This window comes from Engystomops pustulosus, chromosome 9 (genome assembly GCF_040894005.1).
Source record: "Engystomops pustulosus chromosome 9, aEngPut4.maternal, whole genome shotgun sequence".
Taxonomy (NCBI): domain Eukaryota; kingdom Metazoa; phylum Chordata; class Amphibia; order Anura; family Leptodactylidae; genus Engystomops; species Engystomops pustulosus.
Window position 1 is genome coordinate 63,226,486 of NC_092419.1, and position 17,657 is coordinate 63,244,142.

The window sequence follows — 17,657 nt, forward strand, 5'->3', positions numbered from 1 at the left end:
GCAGCAGCGATGCAGCTTAAGGCTTGGCAAGTACCAGCATGGGAGACTGGCTTGGAATCCCAAGTTCTGGTGACCTTTTTGAACCTGAAAATTGTGTTAGTTTCTCTATGAGATAGCAAAAGAAGGTTCAAATTGAACAGCTGCTGTCAACGGCCATTCTAAGCTGAATGTGTCTGCTCTTGTCAGATTGCAGCAGCAATGCAGCTTAAGGCTTGGCAAGTACCAGCATGGGAGACTGGCTTGGAATCCCAAGTTCTGGTGACCTTTTTGAACCTGAAAATTGTGTTAGTTTCTATATAAGATAGTAGAAGAAGGTTCAAATTGAACAACTGCTGTCAATGGCCATTCTAAGCTGAATGTGCCTGCTCTTGCCAGATCGCAGCAGCAATGCAGCTTAAGGCTTGGCAAGTACCAGCATGGGAGACTGGCTGGGAATCCCAAGTTCCGTTGCCCTTTTTGAACCTGAAAATTGTGTTAGTTTCTCTATGAGATAGTAAAAGAACTTTCAAATTGAACAGCTGCTGTCAACGGCCATTCTAAGCTGAATGTGCGTGCTCTTGTCAGATCGCAGCAGCGATGCAGCTTAAGGCTTGGCAAGTACCAGCATGGGAGACTGGCTTGGAATCCCAAGTTCTGTTGACCTTTTTGAACCTGAAAATTGTGTTAGTTTCTATATGAGATAGTAAAAGAAGTATCAAATTGAACAGCTGCTGTCAATGGCCATTCTAAGCTGAATGTGCGTGCTCTTGTCAGATCGCAGCAGAAATGCAGCTTAAGGCTTGGCAAGTACCAGCATGGGAGACTGGCTGGGAATCCAAAGTTCTGGTGACTTTTTTGAACCTGAAAATTGTGTTAGTTTCTCTATGAGATAGTAGAAGAAGGTTCAAATTGAACAACTGCTGTCAACGGCCATTCTAAGCTGAATGTGTGTGCTCTTGTCAGATCGCAGCAGCGATGCAGCTTAAGGCTTGGCAAGTACCAGCATGGGAGACTGGCTGGGAATCCCAAGTTCTGTTGAGCTTTTTGAACCTGAAAATTGTGTTAGTTTCTCTATGAGATAGTAAAAGAAGGTTCAAATTGAACAGCTGCTGTCAATGGCCATTCTAAGCTGAATGTGCCTGCTCTCGTCAGATCGCAGCAGCGATGCAGCTTAAGGCTTGGCAAGTACCAGCATGGGAGACTGGCTGGGAATCCCAAGTTCTGTTGACCTTTTTGAACCTGAAAATTGTGTTAGTTTCTCTATGAGATAGTAAAAGAAGGTTCAAATTGAACAGCTGCTGTCAACGGCAATTCTAAGCTGAATGTGCCTGCTCTCGTCAGATTGCAGCAGCAATGCAGCTTAAGGCTTGGCAAGTACCAGCATGGGAGACTGGCTGGGAATCCCAAGTTCTGTTGACCTTTTTGAACCTGAAAATGTGTTAGTTTCTCTATGAGATAGTAAAAGAAGGTTCAAATTGAACAGCTGCTGTCAACGGCCATTCTAAGCTGAATTTGCCTGCTCTCGTCAGATCGCAGCAGCAATGCAACTTAAGGCTTGGCAAGTACCAGCATGGGAGACTGGCTGGGAATTCCAAGTTCCGTTGACCTTTTTGAACCTGAAAATTGTGTTAGTTTCTCTATGAGATAGTAAAAGAAGGTTCAAATTGAACAGCTGCTGTCAACGGCAATTCTAAGCTGAATGTGCCTGCTCTCGTCAGATTGCAGCAGCGATGCAGCTTAAGGCTTGGCAAGTACCAGCATGGGAGACTGGCTGGGAATCCCAAGTTCTGTAGACCTTTTTGAACCTGAAAATGTGTTAGTTTCTCTATGAGATAGTAAAAGAAGGTTCAAATTGAACAGCTGCTGTCAACGGCCATTCTAAGCTGAATTTGCCTGCTCTCGTCAGATCGCAGCAGCAATGCAACTTAAGGCTTGGCAAGTACCAGCATGGGAGACTGGCTGGGAATTCCAAGTTCCGTTGACCTTTTTGAACCTGAAAATGTGTTAGTTTCTCTATGAGATAGTAAAAGAAGGTTCAAATTGAACAGCTGCTGTCAACGGCCATTCTAAGCTGAATGTGCCTGCTCTCGTCAGATCGCAGCAGCAATGCAGCTTAAGGCTTGGCAAGTACCAGCATGGGAGACTGGCTGGGAATCCCAAGTTCCGTTGTCCTTTTTGAACCTGAAAATTGTGTTAGTTTCTCTATGAGATAGTAAAAGAAGGTTCAAATTGAACAGCTGCTGTCAACGGCCATTCTAAGCTGAATGTGCCTGCTCTCGTCAGATCGCAGCAGCAATGCAGCTTAAGGCTTGGCAAGTACCAGCATGGGAGACTGGCTGGGAATCCCAAGTTCTGTTGACCTTTTTGAACCTGAAAATGTGTTAGTTTCTCTATGAGATAGTAAAAGAAGGTTCAAATTGAACAGCTGCTGTCAACGGCCATTCTAAGCTGAATGTGCGTGCTCTTGTCAGATCGCAGCAGCGATGCAGCTTAAGGCTTGGCAAGTACCAGCATGGGAGACTGGCTTGGAATCCCAAGTTCTGGTGACCTTTTTGAACCTGAAAATTGTGTTAGTTTCTATATAAGATAGTAGAAGAAGGTTCAAATTGAACAACTGCTGTCAATGGCCGTTCTAAGCTGAATGTGCCTGCTCTCGCCAGATCGCAGCAGCAATGCAGCTTAAGGCTTGGCAAGTACCAGCATGGGAGACTGGCTGGGAATCCCAAGTTCCGTTGCCCTTTTTGAACCTGAAAATTGTGTTAGTTTCTCTATGAGATAGTAAAAGAAGGTTCAAATTGAACAGCTGCTGTCAACGGCCATTCTAAGCTGAATGTGCGTGCTCTTGTCAGATCGCAGCAGCGATGCAGCTTTAGGCTTGGCAAGTTCCAGCATGGGAGACTGGCTGGGAATCCCAAGTTCTGTTGACGTTTTTGAACTTGAAAATTGTTTTAGTTTCTCTATGAGATAGTAAAAGAAGGTTCAATTTGAAATGCTGCTGTCAACGGCCATTCTAAGCTGAATGTGCCTGCTCTTGTCAGATCGCAGCAGCAATGCAGCTTAAGGCTTGGCAAGTACCAGCATGGGAGACTGGCTGGGAATCCCAAGTTCTGGTGACTTTTTTGAACCTGAAAATTGTGTTAGTTTCTCTATGAGATAGTAAAAGAAGGTTCAAATTGAACAGCTGCTGTCAACAGCCATTCTAAGCTGAATGTGCCTGCTCTCGTCAGATCGCAGCAGCAATGCAGCTTAAGGCTTGGCAAGTACCAGCATGGGAGACTGGCTGGGAATCCCAAGTTCCGTTGACCTTTTTGAACCTGAAAATTGTGTTAGTTTCTCTATGAGATAGTAAAAGAAGGTTCAAATTGAACAGCTGCTGTCAACGGCCATTCTAATCTGAATGTGCCTGCTCTCGTCAGATCGCAGCAGCAATGCAGCTTAAGGCTTGGCAAGTACCAGCATGGGAGACTGGCTGGGAATCCCAAGTTCTGTTGACCTTTTTGAACCTGAAAATTGTGTTAGTTTCTCTATGAGATAGTAGAAGAAGGTTCAAATTGAACAACTGCTGTCAACGGCCATTCTAAGCTGAATGTGTGTGCTCTTTTCAGATCGCAGCAGCGATGCAGCTTAAGGCTTGGCACGTACCAGCATGGGAGACTGGCTGGGAATCCCAAGTTCTGTTGACCTTTTTGAACCTGAAAATTGTGTTAGTTTCTCTATGAGATAGTAAAAGAAGGTTCAAATTGAACAGCTGCTGTCAACGGCAATTCTAAGCTGAATGTGCCTGCTCTCGTCAGATCGCAGCAGCAATGCAGTTTAAGGCTTGGCAAGTACCAGCATGGGAGACTGGCTTGGAATCCCAAGTTCCGTTGACCTTTTTGAACCTGAAAATTGTGTTAGTTTCTCTATGAGATAGTAAAAGAAGGATCAAATTGAACAGCTGCTGTCAACGGCCATTCTAAGCTGAATGTGCCTGCTCTCGTCAGATCGCAGCAGCAATGCAGCTTAAGGCTTGGCAAGTACCAGCGTGGGAGACTGGCTGGGAATCCCAAGTTCTGTTGACCTTTTTGAACCTGAAAATGTGTTAGTTTCTCTATGAGATAGTAAAAGAAGGTTCAAATTGAACAGCTGCTGTCAACGGCCATTCTAAGCTGAATGTGCGTGCTCTTGTCAGATCGCAGCAGCGAAGCAGCTTAAGGCTTGGCAAGTACCAGCATGGGAGACTGGCTTGGAATCCCAAGTTCTGGTGACCTTTTTGAACCTGAAAATTGTGTTAGTTTCTCTATGAGATAGCAAAAGAAGGTTCAAATTGAACAGCTGCTGTCAACGGCCATTCTAAGCTGAATGTGCCTGCTCTTGTCAGGTTGCAGCAGCAATGCAGCTTAAGGCTTGGCAAGTACCAGCATGGGAGACTGGCTTGGAATCCCAAGTTCTGGTGACCTTTTTGAACCTGAAAATTGTGTTAGTTTCTATATAAGATAGTAGAAGAAGGTTCAAATTGAACCACTGCTGTCAACGGCCATTCTAAGCTGCATGTGCCTGCTCTCGCCAGATCGCAGCAGCAATGCAGCATAAGGCTTGGCAAGTACCAGCATGGGAGACTGGCTTGGAATCCCAAGTTCCGTTGCCCTTTTTGAACCTGAAAATTGTGTTAGTTTCTCTATGAGATAGTAAAAGAAGGTTCAAATTGAACAGCTGCTGTCAACGGCCATTCTAAGCTGAATGTGCGTGCTCTTGTCAGATCGCAGCAGCGATGCAGCTTAAGGCTTGGCAAGTACCAGCATGGGAGACTGGCTTGGAATCCCAAGTTCTGGTGACCTTTTTGAACCTGAAAATTGTGTTAGTTTCTCTATGAGATAGCAAAAGAAGGTTCAAATTGAACAGCTGCTGTCAACGGCCATTCTAAGCTGAATGTGCCTGCTCTTGTCAGATTGCAGCAGCAATGCAGCTTAAGGCTTGGCAAGTACCAGCATGGGAGACTGGCTTGGAATCCCAAGTTCTGGTGACCTTTTTGAACCTGAAAATTGTGTTAGTTTCTATATAAGATAGTAGAAGAAGGTTCAAATTGAACAACTGCTGTCAATGGCCATTCTAAGCTGAATGTGCCTGCTCTCGCCAGATCGCAGCAGCAATGCAGCTTAAGGCTTGGCAAGTACCAGCATGGGAGACTGGCTGGGAATCCCAAGTTCCGTTGCCCTTTTTGAACCTGAAAATTGTGTTAGTTTCTCTATGAGATAGTAAAAGAAGGTTCAAATTGAACAGCTGCTGTCAACAGCCATTCTAAGCTGAATGTGCGTGCTCTTGTCAGATCGCAGCAGCGATGCAGCTTAAGGCTTGGCAAGTACCAGCATGGGAGACTGGCTTGGAATCCCAAGTTCTGGTGACCTTTTTGAACCTGAAAATTGTGTTAGTTTCTCTATGAGATAGCAAAAGAAGGTTCAAATTGAACAGCTGCTGTCAACGGCCATTCTAAGCTGAATGTGCCTGCTCTTGTCAGATTGCAGCAGCAATGCAGCTTAAGGCTTGGCAAGTACCAGCATGGGAGACTGGCTTGGAATCCCAAGTTCTGGTGACCTTTTTGAACCTGAAAATTGTGTTAGTTTCTATATAAGATAGTAGAAGAAGGTTCAAATTGAACAACTGCTGTCAATGGCCATTCTAAGCTGAATGTGCCTGCTCTCGCCAGATCGCAGCAGCAATGCAGCTTAAGGCTTGGCAAGTACCAGCATGGGAGACTGGCTGGGAATCCCAAGTTCCGTTGCCCTTTTTGAACCTGAAAATTGTGTTAGTTTCTCTATGAGATAGTAAAAGAAGGTTCAAATTGAACAGCTGCTGTCAACGGCCATTCTAAGCTGAATGTGCGTGCTCTTGTCAGATCGCAGCAGCGATGCAGCTTAAGGCGTGGCAAGTTCCAGCATGGGAGACTGGCTGGGAATCCCAAGTTCTGTTGACGTTTTTGAACTTGAAAATTGTTTTGGTTTCTCTATGAGATAGTAAAAGAAGGTTCAATTTGAAATGCTGCTGTCAATGGCCATTCTAAGCTGAATGTGCCTGCTCTTGTCAGATCGCAGCAGCAATGCAGCTTAAGGCTTGGCAAGTACCAGCATGGGAGACTGGCTGGGAATCCCAAGTTCTGGTGACTTTTTTGAACCTGAAAATTGTGTTAGTTTCTCTATGAGATAGTAAAAGAAGGTTCAAATTGAACAGCTGCTGTCAACGGCCATTCTAAGCTGAATGTGCCTGCTCTCGTCAGATCGCAGCAGCAATGCAGCTTAAGGCTTGGGAAGTACCAGCATGGGAGACTGGCTGGGAATCCAAAGTTCCGTTGACCTTTTTGAACCTGAAAATTGTGTTAGTTTCTCTATGAGATAGTAAAAGAAGGTTCAAATTGGACAGCTGCTGTCAACGGCCATTCTAAGCTGAATGTGCCTGCTCTCGTCAGATCGCAGCAGCAATGCAGCTTAAGGCTTGGCAAGTACCAGCATGGGAGACTGGCTGGGAATCCCAAGTTCTGTTGACCTTTTTGAACCTGAAAATGTGTTAGTTTCTCTATGAGATAGTAAAAGAAGGTTCAAATTGAAGAGCTGCTGTCAACGGCCATTCTAAGCTGAATGTGCGTGCTCTTGTCAGATCGCAGCAGCGATGCAGCTTAAGGCTTGGCAAGTACCAGCATGGGAGACTGGCTGGGAATCCCAAGTTCCGTTGACCTTTTTGAACCTGAAAATTGTGTTAGTTTCTGTATGAGATAGTAAAAGAAGGTTCAAATTGAAAAGCTGCTGTCAACGGCAATTCTAAGCTGAATGTGCGTGCTCTTCTCAGATCGCAGCAGCGATGCAGCTTAAGGCTTGGCAAGTACCAGCATGGGAGACTGGCTGGGAATTCCAAGTTCTGGTGACCTTTTTGAACCTGAAAATTGTGTTAGTTTCTCTATGAGATAGTAGAAGAAGGTTCAAATTGAACAACTGCTGTCAACGGCCATTCTAAGCTGAATGTGTGTGCTCTTTTCAGATCGCAGCAGCGATGCAGCTTAAGGCTTGGCAAGTACCAGCATGGGAGACTGGCTGGGAATCCCAAGTTCTGTTGACCTTTTTGAACCTGAAAATTGTGTTAGTTTCTCTATGAGATAGTAAAAGAAGGTTCAAATTGAACAGCTGCTGTCAACGGCAATTCTAAGCTGAATGTGCCTGCTCTCGTCAGATTGCAGCAGCAATGCAGTTTAAGGCTTGGCAAGTACCAGCATGGGAGACTGGCTGGGAATCCCAAGTTCCGTTGACCTTTTTGAACCTGAAAATTGTGTTAGTTTCTCTATGAGATAGTAAAAGAAGGTTCAAATTGAACATTTGCTGTCAACGGCCATTCTAAGCTGAATGTGCCTGCTCTCGTCAGATCGCAGCAGCAATGCAGCTTAAGGCTTGGCAAGTACCAGCATGGGAGACTGGCTGGGAATCCCAAGTTCTGTTGACCTTTTTGAACCTGAAAATGTGTTAGTTTCTCTATGAGATAGTAAAAGAAGGTTCAAATTGAACAGCTGCTGTCAACGGCCATTCTAAGCTGAATGTGCGTGCTCTTGTCAGATCGCAGCAGCGATGCAGCTTAAGGCTTGGCAAGTACCAGCATGGGAGACTGGCTTGGAATCCCAAGTTCTGGTGACCTTTTTGAACCTGAAAATTGTGTTAGTTTCTCTATGAGATAGCAAAAGAAGGTTCAAATTGAACAGCTGCTGTCAACGGCCATTCTAAGCTGAATGTGCCTGCTCTTGTCAGATTGCAGCAGCAATGCAGCTTAAGGCTTGGCAAGTACCAGCATGGGAGACTGGCTTGGAATCCCAAGTTCTGGTGACCTTTTTGAACCTGAAAATTGTGTTAGTTTCTATATAAGATAGTAGAAGAAGGTTCAAATTGAACAACTGCTGTCAATGGCCATTCTAAGCTGAATGTGCCTGCTCTCGCCAGATCGCAGCAGCAATGCAGCTTAAGGCTTGGCAAGTACCAGCATGGGAGACTGGCTGGGAATCCCAAGTTCCGTTGCCCTTTTTGAACCTGAAAATTGTGTTAGTTTCTCTATGAGATAGTAAAAGAAGGTTCAAATTGAACAGCTGCTGTCAACGGCCATTCTAAGCTGAATGTGCGTGCTCTTGTCAGATCGCAGCAGCGATGCAGCTTAAGGCGTGGCAAGTTCCAGCATGGGAGACTGGCTGGGAATCCCAAGTTCTGTTGACGTTTTTGAACTTGAAAATTGTTTTGGTTTCTCTATGAGATAGTAAAAGAAGGTTCAATTTGAAATGCTGCTGTCAATGGCCATTCTAAGCTGAATGTGCCTGCTCTTGTCAGATCGCAGCAGCAATGCAGCTTAAGGCTTGGCAAGTACCAGCATGGGAGACTGGCTGGGAATCCCAAGTTCTGGTGACTTTTTTGAACCTGAAAATTGTGTTAGTTTCTCTATGAGATAGTAAAAGAAGGTTCAAATTGAACAGCTGCTGTCAACGGCCATTCTAAGCTGAATGTGCCTGCTCTCGTCAGATCGCAGCAGCAATGCAGCTTAAGGCTTGGGAAGTACCAGCATGGGAGACTGGCTGGGAATCCAAAGTTCCGTTGACCTTTTTGAACCTGAAAATTGTGTTAGTTTCTCTATGAGATAGTAAAAGAAGGTTCAAATTGGACAGCTGCTGTCAACGGCCATTCTAAGCTGAATGTGCCTGCTCTCGTCAGATCGCAGCAGCAATGCAGCTTAAGGCTTGGCAAGTACCAGCATGGGAGACTGGCTGGGAATCCCAAGTTCTGTTGACCGTTTTGAACCTGAAAATGTGTTAGTTTCTCTATGAGATAGTAAAAGAAGGTTCAAATTGAAGAGCTGCTGTCAACGGCCATTCTAAGCTGAATGTGCGTGCTCTTGTCAGATCGCAGCAGCGATGCAGCTTAAGGCTTGGCAAGTACCAGCATGGGAGACTGGCTGGGAATCCCAAGTTCCGTTGACCTTTTTGAACCTGAAAATTGTGTTAGTTTCTGTATGAGATAGTAAAAGAAGGTTCAAATTGAAAAGCTGCTGTCAACGGCAATTCTAAGCTGAATGTGCGTGCTCTTCTCAGATCGCAGCAGCGATGCAGCTTAAGGCTTGGCAAGTACCAGCATGGGAGACTGGCTGGGAATTCCAAGTTCTGGTGACCTTTTTGAACCTGAAAATTGTGTTAGTTTCTCTATGAGATAGTAGAAGAAGGTTCAAATTGAACAACTGCTGTCAACGGCCATTCTAAGCTGAATGTGTGTGCTCTTTTCAGATCGCAGCAGCGATGCAGCTTAAGGCTTGGCAAGTACCAGCATGGGAGACTGGCTGGGAATCCCAAGTTCTGTTGACCTTTTTGAACCTGAAAATTGTGTTAGTTTCTCTATGAGATAGTAAAAGAAGGTTCAAATTGAACAGCTGCTGTCAACGGCAATTCTAAGCTGAATGTGCCTGCTCTCGTCAGATTGCAGCAGCAATGCAGTTTAAGGCTTGGCAAGTACCAGCATGGGAGACTGGCTGGGAATCCCAAGTTCCGTTGACCTTTTTGAACCTGAAAATTGTGTTAGTTTCTCTATGAGATAGTAAAAGAAGGTTCAAATTGAACATTTGCTGTCAACGGCCATTCTAAGCTGAATGTGCCTGCTCTCGTCAGATCGCAGCAGCAATGCAGCTTAAGGCTTGGCAAGTACCAGCATGGGAGACTGGCTGGGAATCCCAAGTTCTGTTGACCTTTTTGAACCTGAAAATGTGTTAGTTTCTCTATGAGATAGTAAAAGAAGGTTCAAATTGAACAGCTGCTGTCAACGGCCATTCTAAGCTGAATGTGCGTGCTCTTGTCAGATCGCAGCAGCGATGCAGCTTAAGGCTTGGCAAGTACCAGCATGGGAGACTGGCTTGGAATCCCAAGTTCTAGTGACCTTTTTGAACCTGAAAATTGTGTTAGTTTCTCTATGAGATAGCAAAAGAAGGTTCAAATTGAACAGCTGCTGTCAACGGCCATTCTAAGCTGAATGTGCCTGCTCTTGTCAGATTGCAGCAGCAATGCAGCTTAAGGCTTGGCAAGTACCAGCATGGGAGACTGGCTTGGAATCCCAAGTTCTGGTGTCCTTTTTGAACCTGAAAATTGTGTTAGTTTCTATATAAGATAGTAGAAGAAGGTTCAAATTGAACAACTGCTGTCAACGGCCATTCTAAGCTGAATGTGCCTGCTCTCGCCAGATCGCAGCAGCAATGCAGCATAAGGCTTGGCAAGTACCAGCATGGGAGACTGGCTGGGAATCCCAAGTTCCGTTGCCCTTTTTGAACCTGAAAATTGTGTTAGTTTCTCTATGAGATAGTAAAAGAAGGTTCAAATTGAACAGCTGCTGTCAACGGCCATTCTATGCTGAATGTGCGTGCTCTTGTCAGATCGCAGCAGCGATGCAGCTTAAGGCTTGGCAAGTACCAGCATGGGAGACTGGCTTGGAATCCCAAGTTCTGGTGACCTTTTTGAACCTGAAAATTGTGTTAGTTTCTCTATGAGATAGTAAAAGAAGGTTCAAATTGAACAGCTGCTGTCAACGGCCATTCTAAGCTGAATGTGCCTGCTCTTGTCAGATTGCAGCAGCAATGCAGCTTAAGGCTTGGCAAGTACCAGCATGGGAGACTGGCTTGGAATCCCAAGTTCTGGTGACCTTTTTGAACCTGAAAATTGTGTTAGTTTCTATATAAGATAGTAGAAGAAGGTTCAAATTGAACAACTGCTGTCAATGGCCATTCTAAGCTGAATGTGCCTGCTCTCGCCAGATCGCAGCAGCAATGCAGCTTAAGGCTTGGCAAGTACCAGCATGGGAGACTGGCTGGGAATCCCAAGTTCCGTTGCCCTTTTTGAACCTGAAAATTGTGTTAGTTTCTCTATGAGATAGTAAAAGAAGGTTCAAATTGAACAGCTGCTGTCAACGGCCATTCTAAGCTGAATGTGCGTGCTCTTGTCAGATCGCAGCAGCGATGCAGCTTAAGGCGTGGCAAGTTCCAGCATGAGAGACTGGCTGGGAATCCTAAGTTCTGTTGACGTTTTTGAACTTGAAAATTGTTTTGGTTTCTCTATGAGATAGTAAAAGAAGGTTCAATTTGAAATGCTGCTGTCAATGGCCATTCTAAGCTGAATGTGCCTGCTCTTGTCAGATCGCAGCAGCAATGCAGCTTAAGGCTTGGCAAGTACCAGCATGGGAGACTGGCTGGGAATCCCAAGTTCCGTTGCCCTTTTTGAACCTGAAAATTGTGTTAGTTTCTCTATGAGATAGTAAAAGAAGGTTCAAATTGAACAGCTGCTGTCAACGGCCATTCTAAGCTGAATGTGCGTGCTCTTGTCAGATCGCAGCAGCGATGCAGCTTAAGGCTTGGCAAGTACCAGCATGGGAGACTGGCTTGGAATCCCAAGTTCTGGTGACCTTTTTGAACCTGAAAATTGTGTTAGTTTCTCTATGAGATAGCAAAAGAAGGTTCAAATTGAACAGCTGCTGTCAACGGCCATTCTAAGCTGAATGTGCCTGCTCTCGTCAGATTGCAGCAGCAATGCAGCTTAAGGCTTGGCAAGTACCAGCATGGGAGACTGCCTGGGAATCCCAAGTTCTGTTGACCATTTTGAACCTGAAAATTGTGTTAGTTTCTCTATGAGATAGTAGAAGAAGGTTCAAATTGAACAACTGCTGTCAACGGCCATTCTAAGCTGAATGTGTGTGCTCTTTTCAGATCGCAGCAGCGATGCAGCTTAAGGCTTGGCAAGTACCAGCATGGGAGACTGGCTGGGAATCCCAAGTTCTGTTGACCTTTTTGAACCTGAAAATTGTGTTAGTTTCTCTATGAGATAGTAAAAAAAGGTTCAAATTGAACAGCTGCTGTCAACGGCAATTCTAAGCTGAATGTGCCTGCTCTCGTCAGATTGCAGCAGCAATGCAGCTTAAGGCTTGGCAAGTACCAGCATGGGAGACTGGCTGGGAATCCCAAGTTCCGTTGACCGTTTTGAACCTGAAAATTGTGTTAGTTTCTCTATGAGATAGTAAAAGAAGGTTCAAATTGAACAGCTGCTGTCAACGGCCATTTTAAGCTGAATGTGCCTGCTCTCGCCAGATCGCAGCAGCAATGCAGCTTAAGGCTTGGCAAGTACCAGCATGGGAGACTGGCTGGGAATCCCAAGTTCCGTTGCCCTTTTTGAACCTGAAAATTGTGTTAGTTTCTCTATGAGATAGTAAAAGAAGGTTCAAATTGAACAGCTGCTGTCAACAGCCATTCTAAGCTGAATGTGCGTGCTCTTGTCAGATCGCAGCAGCGATGCAGCTTAAGGCTTGGCAAGTACCAGCATGGGAGACTGGCTTGGAATCCCAAGTTCTGGTGACCTTTTTGAACCTGAAAATTGTGTTAGTTTCTCTATGAGATAGCAAAAGAAGGTTCAAATTGAACAGCTGCTGTCAATGGCCATTCTAAGCTGAATGTGCCTGCTCTTGTCAGATTGCAGCAGCAATGCAGCTTAAGGCTTGGCAAGTACCAGCATGGGAGACTGGCTTGGAATCCCAAGTTCTGGTGACCTTTTTGAACCTGAAAATTGTGTTAGTTTCTATATAAGATAGTAGAAGAAGGTTCAAATTGAACAACTGCTGTCAATGGCCATTCTAAGCTGAATGTGCCTGCTCTCGCCAGATCGCAGCAGCAATGCAGCTTAAGGCTTGGCAAGTACCAGCATGGGAGACTGGCTGGGAATCCCAAGTTCCGTTGCCCTTTTTGAACCTGAAAATTGTGTTAGTTTCTCTATGAGATAGTAAAAGAAGGTTCAAATTGAACAGCTGCTGTCAACGGCCATTCTAAGCTGAATGTGCGTGCTCTTGTCAGATCGCAGCAGCGATGCAGCTTAAGGCGTGGCAAGTTCCAGCATGGGAGACTGGCTGGGAATCCCAAGTTCTGTTGACGTTTTTGAACTTGAAAATTGTTTTGGTTTCTCTATGAGATAGTAAAAGAAGGTTCAATTTGAAATGCTGCTGTCAATGGCCATTCTAAGCTGAATGTGCCTGCTCTTGTCAGATCGCAGCAGCAATGCAGCTTAAGGCTTGGCAAGTACCAGCATGGGAGACTGGCTGTGAATCCCAAGTTCTGGTGACTTTTTTGAACCTGAAAATTGTGTTAGTTTCTCTATGAGATAGTAAAAGAAGGTTCAAATTGAACAGCTGCTGTCAACGGCCATTCTAAGCTGAATGTGCCTGCTCTCGTCAGATCGCAGCAGCAATGCAGCTTAAGGCTTGGGAAGTACCAGCATGGGAGACTGGCTGGGAATCCCAAGTTCCGTTGACCTTTTTGAACCTGAAAATTGTGTTAGTTTCTCTATGAGATAGTAAAAGAAGGTTCAAATTGAACAGCTGCTGTCAACGGCCATTCTAATCTGAATGTGCCTGCTCTCGTCAGATCGCAGCAGCAATGCAGCTTAAGGCTTGGCAAGTACCAGCATGGGAGACTGGCTGGGAATCCCAAGTTCTGTTGACCTTTTTGAACCTGAAAATTGTGTTAGTTTCTGTATGAGATAGTAGAAGAAGGTTCAAATTGAACAACTGCTGTCAACGGCCATTCTAAGCTGAATGTGTGTGCTCTTTTCAGATCGCAGCAGCGATGCAGCTTAAGGCTTGGCACGTACCAGCATGGGAGACTGGCTGGGAATCCCAAGTTCTGTTGACCTTTTTGAACCTGAAAATTGTGTTAGTTTCTCTATGAGATAGTAAAAGAAGGTTCAAATTGAACAGCTGCTGTCAACGGCAATTCTAAGCTGAATGTGCCTGCTCTCGTCAGATTGCAGCAGCAATGCAGCTTAAGGCTTGGCAAGTACCAGCATGGGAGACTGGCTGGGAATTCCAAGTTCCGTTGACCTTTTTGAACCTCAAAATGTGTTAGTTTCTCTATGAGATAGTAAAAGAAGGTTCAAATTGAACAGCTGCTGTCAACGGCCATTCTAAGCTGAATGTGCCTGCTCTCGTCAGATCGCAGCAGCAATGCAGTTTAAGGCTTGGCAAGTACCAGCATGGGAGACTGGCTGGGAATCCCAAGTTCCGTTGACCTTTTTGAACCTGAAAATTGTGTTAGTTTCTCTATGAGATAGTAAAAGAAGGTTCAAATTGAACAGCTGCTGTCAACGGCCATTCTAAGCTGAATGTGCCTGCTCTCGTCAGATCGCAGCAGCAATGCAGTTTAAGGCTTTGCAAGTACCAGCATGGGAGACTGGCTGGGAATCCCAAGTTCTGTTGACCTTTTTGAACCTGAAAATGTGTTAGTTTCTCTATGAGATAGTAAAAGAAGGTTCAAATTGAACAGCTGCTGTCAACGGCCATTCTAAGCTGAATGTGCGTGCTCTTGTCAGATCGCAGCAGCGAAGCAGCTTAAGGCTTGGCAAGTACCAGCATGGGAGACTGGCTTGGAATCCCAAGTTCTGGTGACCTTTTTGAACCTGAAAATTGTGTTAGTTTCTCTATGAGATAGCAAAAGAAGGTTCAAATTGAACAGCTGCTGTCAACGGCCATTCTAAGCTGAATGTGCCTGCTCTTGTCAGATTGCAGCAGCAATGCAGCTTAAGGCTTGGCAAGTACCAGCATGGGAGACTGGCTTGGAATCCCAAGTTCTGGTGACCTTTTTGAACCTGAAAATTGTGTTAGTTTCTATATAAGATAGTAGAAGAAGGTTCAAATTGAACCACTGCTGTCAACGGCCATTCTAAGCTGCATGTGCCTGCTCTCGCCAGATCGCAGCAGCAATGCAGCATAAGGCTTGGCAAGTACCAGCATGGGAGACTGGCTTGGAATCCCAAGTTCCGTTGCCCTTTTTGAACCTGAAAATTGTGTTAGTTTCTCTATGAGATAGTAAAAGAAGGTTCAAATTGAACAGCTGCTGTCAACGGCCATTCTAAGCTGAATGTGCGTGCTCTTGTCAGATCGCAGCAGCGATGCAGCTTAAGGCTTGGCAAGTACCAGCATGGGAGACTGGCTTGGAATCCCAAGTTCTGGTGACCTTTTTGAACCTGAAAATTGTGTTAGTTTCTCTATGAGATAGCAAAAGAAGGTTCAAATTGAACAGCTGCTGTCAACGGCCATTCTAAGCTGAATGTGCCTGCTCTCGTCAGATTGCAGCAGCAATGCAGCTTAAGGCTTGGCAAGTACCAGCATGGGAGACTGCCTGGGAATCCCAAGTTCTGTTGACCATTTTGAACCTGAAAATTGTGTTAGTTTCTCTATGAGATAGTAGAAGAAGGTTCAAATTGAACAACTGCTGTCAACGGCCATTCTAAGCTGAATGTGTGTGCTCTTTTCAGATCGCAGCAGCGATGCAGCTTAAGGCTTGGCAAGTACCAGCATGGGAGACTGGCTGGGAATCCCAAGTTCTGTTGACCTTTTTGAACCTGAAAATTGTGTTAGTTTCTCTATGAGATAGTAAAAAAAGGTTCAAATTGAACAGCTGCTGTCAACGGCAATTCTAAGCTGAATGTGCCTGCTCTCGTCAGATTGCAGCAGCAATGCAGCTTAAGGCTTGGCAAGTACCAGCATGGGAGACTGGCTGGGAATCCCAAGTTCCGTTGACCGTTTTGAACCTGAAAATTGTGTTAGTTTCTCTATGAGATAGTAAAAGAAGGTTCAAATTGAACAGCTGCTGTCAACGGCCATTTTAAGCTGAATGTGCCTGCTCTCGCCAGATCGCAGCAGCAATGCAGCTTAAGGCTTGGCAAGTACCAGCATGGGAGACTGGCTGGGAATCCCAAGTTCCGTTGCCCTTTTTGAACCTGAAAATTGTGTTAGTTTCTCTATGAGATAGTAAAAGAAGGTTCAAATTGAACAGCTGCTGTCAACAGCCATTCTAAGCTGAATGTGCGTGCTCTTGTCAGATCGCAGCAGCGATGCAGCTTAAGGCTTGGCAAGTACCAGCATGGGAGACTGGCTTGGAATCCCAAGTTCTGGTGACCTTTTTGAACCTGAAAATTGTGTTAGTTTCTCTATGAGATAGCAAAAGAAGGTTCAAATTGAACAGCTGCTGTCAATGGCCATTCTAAGCTGAATGTGCCTGCTCTTGTCAGATTGCAGCAGCAATGCAGCTTAAGGCTTGGCAAGTACCAGCATGGGAGACTGGCTTGGAATCCCAAGTTCTGGTGACCTTTTTGAACCTGAAAATTGTGTTAGTTTCTATATAAGATAGTAGAAGAAGGTTCAAATTGAACAACTGCTGTCAATGGCCATTCTAAGCTGAATGTGCCTGCTCTCGCCAGATCGCAGCAGCAATGCAGCTTAAGGCTTGGCAAGTACCAGCATGGGAGACTGGCTGGGAATCCCAAGTTCCGTTGCCCTTTTTGAACCTGAAAATTGTGTTAGTTTCTCTATGAGATAGTAAAAGAAGGTTCAAATTGAACAGCTGCTGTCAACGGCCATTCTAAGCTGAATGTGCGTGCTCTTGTCAGATCGCAGCAGCGATGCAGCTTAAGGCGTGGCAAGTTCCAGCATGGGAGACTGGCTGGGAATCCCAAGTTCTGTTGACGTTTTTGAACTTGAAAATTGTTTTGGTTTCTCTATGAGATAGTAAAAGAAGGTTCAATTTGAAATGCTGCTGTCAATGGCCATTCTAAGCTGAATGTGCCTGCTCTTGTCAGATCGCAGCAGCAATGCAGCTTAAGGCTTGGCAAGTACCAGCATGGGAGACTGGCTGGGAATCCCAAGTTCTGGTGACTTTTTTGAACCTGAAAATTGTGTTAGTTTCTCTATGAGATAGTAAAAGAAGGTTCAAATTGAACAGCTGCTGTCAACGGCCATTCTAAGCTGAATGTGCCTGCTCTCGTCAGATCGCAGCAGCAATGCAGCTTAAGGCTTGGGAAGTACCAGCATGGGAGACTGGCTGGGAATCCCAAGTTCCGTTGACCTTTTTGAACCTGAAAATTGTGTTAGTTTCTCTATGAGATAGTAAAAGAAGGTTCAAATTGAACAGCTGCTGTCAACGGCCATTCTAATCTGAATGTGCCTGCTCTCGTCAGATCGCAGCAGCAATGCAGCTTAAGGCTTGGCAAGTACCAGCATGGGAGACTGGCTGGGAATCCCAAGTTCTGTTGACCTTTTTGAACCTGAAAATTGTGTTAGTTTCTGTATGAGATAGTAGAAGAAGGTTCAAATTGAACAACTGCTGTCAACGGCCATTCTAAGCTGAATGTGTGTGCTCTTTTCAGATCGCAGCAGCGATGCAGCTTAAGGCTTGGCACGTACCAGCATGGGAGACTGGCTGGGAATCCCAAGTTCTGTTGACCTTTTTGAACCTGAAAATTGTGTTAGTTTCTCTATGAGATAGTAAAAGAAGGTTCAAATTGAACAGCTGCTGTCAACGGCAATTCTAAGCTGAATGTGCCTGCTCTCGTCAGATTGCAGCAGCAATGCAGCTTAAGGCTTGGCAAGTACCAGCATGGGAGACTGGCTGGGAATTCCAAGTTCCGTTGACCTTTTTGAACCTCAAAATGTGTTAGTTTCTCTATGAGATAGTAAAAGAAGGTTCAAATTGAACAGCTGCTGTCAACGGCCATTCTAAGCTGAATGTGCCTGCTCTCGTCAGATCGCAGCAGCAATGCAGTTTAAGGCTTGGCAAGTACCAGCATGGGAGACTGGCTGGGAATCCCAAGTTCCGTTGACCTTTTTGAACCTGAAAAT

At 45.2% G+C, this 17,657-nt stretch overlaps 31 pseudogenes; all 31 read left to right on the forward strand.

The window, feature by feature from the left end:
- Window positions 1–1,090: 1,090 nt before the first annotated feature.
- Window positions 1,091–1,209, forward strand: LOC140083252 (5S ribosomal RNA; annotated as a pseudogene).
- Window positions 1,210–1,279: 70 nt separating this feature from the next.
- LOC140094861 (5S ribosomal RNA) lies at window positions 1,280–1,398 on the forward strand (annotated as a pseudogene).
- A 69-nt stretch (window positions 1,399–1,467) lies between these two features.
- On the forward strand, window positions 1,468–1,586 carry LOC140093470 (5S ribosomal RNA; annotated as a pseudogene).
- A 70-nt stretch (window positions 1,587–1,656) lies between these two features.
- LOC140096665 (5S ribosomal RNA) lies at window positions 1,657–1,775 on the forward strand (annotated as a pseudogene).
- Window positions 1,776–1,844: 69 nt separating this feature from the next.
- On the forward strand, window positions 1,845–1,963 carry LOC140093472 (5S ribosomal RNA; annotated as a pseudogene).
- Window positions 1,964–2,032: 69 nt separating this feature from the next.
- Window positions 2,033–2,151, forward strand: LOC140083428 (5S ribosomal RNA; annotated as a pseudogene).
- A 70-nt stretch (window positions 2,152–2,221) lies between these two features.
- On the forward strand, window positions 2,222–2,340 carry LOC140079162 (5S ribosomal RNA; annotated as a pseudogene).
- Window positions 2,341–3,165: 825 nt separating this feature from the next.
- LOC140090034 (5S ribosomal RNA) lies at window positions 3,166–3,284 on the forward strand (annotated as a pseudogene).
- A 70-nt stretch (window positions 3,285–3,354) lies between these two features.
- LOC140089116 (5S ribosomal RNA) lies at window positions 3,355–3,473 on the forward strand (annotated as a pseudogene).
- A 259-nt stretch (window positions 3,474–3,732) lies between these two features.
- Window positions 3,733–3,851, forward strand: LOC140095584 (5S ribosomal RNA; annotated as a pseudogene).
- A 70-nt stretch (window positions 3,852–3,921) lies between these two features.
- LOC140082179 (5S ribosomal RNA) lies at window positions 3,922–4,040 on the forward strand (annotated as a pseudogene).
- A 2,337-nt stretch (window positions 4,041–6,377) lies between these two features.
- On the forward strand, window positions 6,378–6,496 carry LOC140079164 (5S ribosomal RNA; annotated as a pseudogene).
- Window positions 6,497–6,565: 69 nt separating this feature from the next.
- Window positions 6,566–6,684, forward strand: LOC140095901 (5S ribosomal RNA; annotated as a pseudogene).
- A 448-nt stretch (window positions 6,685–7,132) lies between these two features.
- Window positions 7,133–7,251, forward strand: LOC140096457 (5S ribosomal RNA; annotated as a pseudogene).
- A 70-nt stretch (window positions 7,252–7,321) lies between these two features.
- On the forward strand, window positions 7,322–7,440 carry LOC140079165 (5S ribosomal RNA; annotated as a pseudogene).
- A 1,203-nt stretch (window positions 7,441–8,643) lies between these two features.
- On the forward strand, window positions 8,644–8,762 carry LOC140079166 (5S ribosomal RNA; annotated as a pseudogene).
- A 69-nt stretch (window positions 8,763–8,831) lies between these two features.
- LOC140095902 (5S ribosomal RNA) lies at window positions 8,832–8,950 on the forward strand (annotated as a pseudogene).
- Window positions 8,951–9,398: 448 nt separating this feature from the next.
- LOC140096458 (5S ribosomal RNA) lies at window positions 9,399–9,517 on the forward strand (annotated as a pseudogene).
- Window positions 9,518–9,587: 70 nt separating this feature from the next.
- On the forward strand, window positions 9,588–9,706 carry LOC140079167 (5S ribosomal RNA; annotated as a pseudogene).
- A 1,770-nt stretch (window positions 9,707–11,476) lies between these two features.
- On the forward strand, window positions 11,477–11,595 carry LOC140082902 (5S ribosomal RNA; annotated as a pseudogene).
- Window positions 11,596–13,177: 1,582 nt separating this feature from the next.
- Window positions 13,178–13,295, forward strand: LOC140098196 (5S ribosomal RNA; annotated as a pseudogene).
- A 71-nt stretch (window positions 13,296–13,366) lies between these two features.
- On the forward strand, window positions 13,367–13,485 carry LOC140089118 (5S ribosomal RNA; annotated as a pseudogene).
- Window positions 13,486–13,744: 259 nt separating this feature from the next.
- LOC140092134 (5S ribosomal RNA) lies at window positions 13,745–13,863 on the forward strand (annotated as a pseudogene).
- Window positions 13,864–13,932: 69 nt separating this feature from the next.
- On the forward strand, window positions 13,933–14,051 carry LOC140083238 (5S ribosomal RNA; annotated as a pseudogene).
- A 70-nt stretch (window positions 14,052–14,121) lies between these two features.
- Window positions 14,122–14,240, forward strand: LOC140097431 (5S ribosomal RNA; annotated as a pseudogene).
- An 825-nt stretch (window positions 14,241–15,065) lies between these two features.
- LOC140082903 (5S ribosomal RNA) lies at window positions 15,066–15,184 on the forward strand (annotated as a pseudogene).
- A 259-nt stretch (window positions 15,185–15,443) lies between these two features.
- LOC140093596 (5S ribosomal RNA) lies at window positions 15,444–15,562 on the forward strand (annotated as a pseudogene).
- A 1,204-nt stretch (window positions 15,563–16,766) lies between these two features.
- LOC140083371 (5S ribosomal RNA) lies at window positions 16,767–16,885 on the forward strand (annotated as a pseudogene).
- Window positions 16,886–16,955: 70 nt separating this feature from the next.
- LOC140089119 (5S ribosomal RNA) lies at window positions 16,956–17,074 on the forward strand (annotated as a pseudogene).
- Window positions 17,075–17,333: 259 nt separating this feature from the next.
- On the forward strand, window positions 17,334–17,452 carry LOC140092135 (5S ribosomal RNA; annotated as a pseudogene).
- A 69-nt stretch (window positions 17,453–17,521) lies between these two features.
- LOC140083239 (5S ribosomal RNA) lies at window positions 17,522–17,640 on the forward strand (annotated as a pseudogene).
- The last annotated feature ends 17 nt before the right edge of the window (window positions 17,641–17,657 follow it).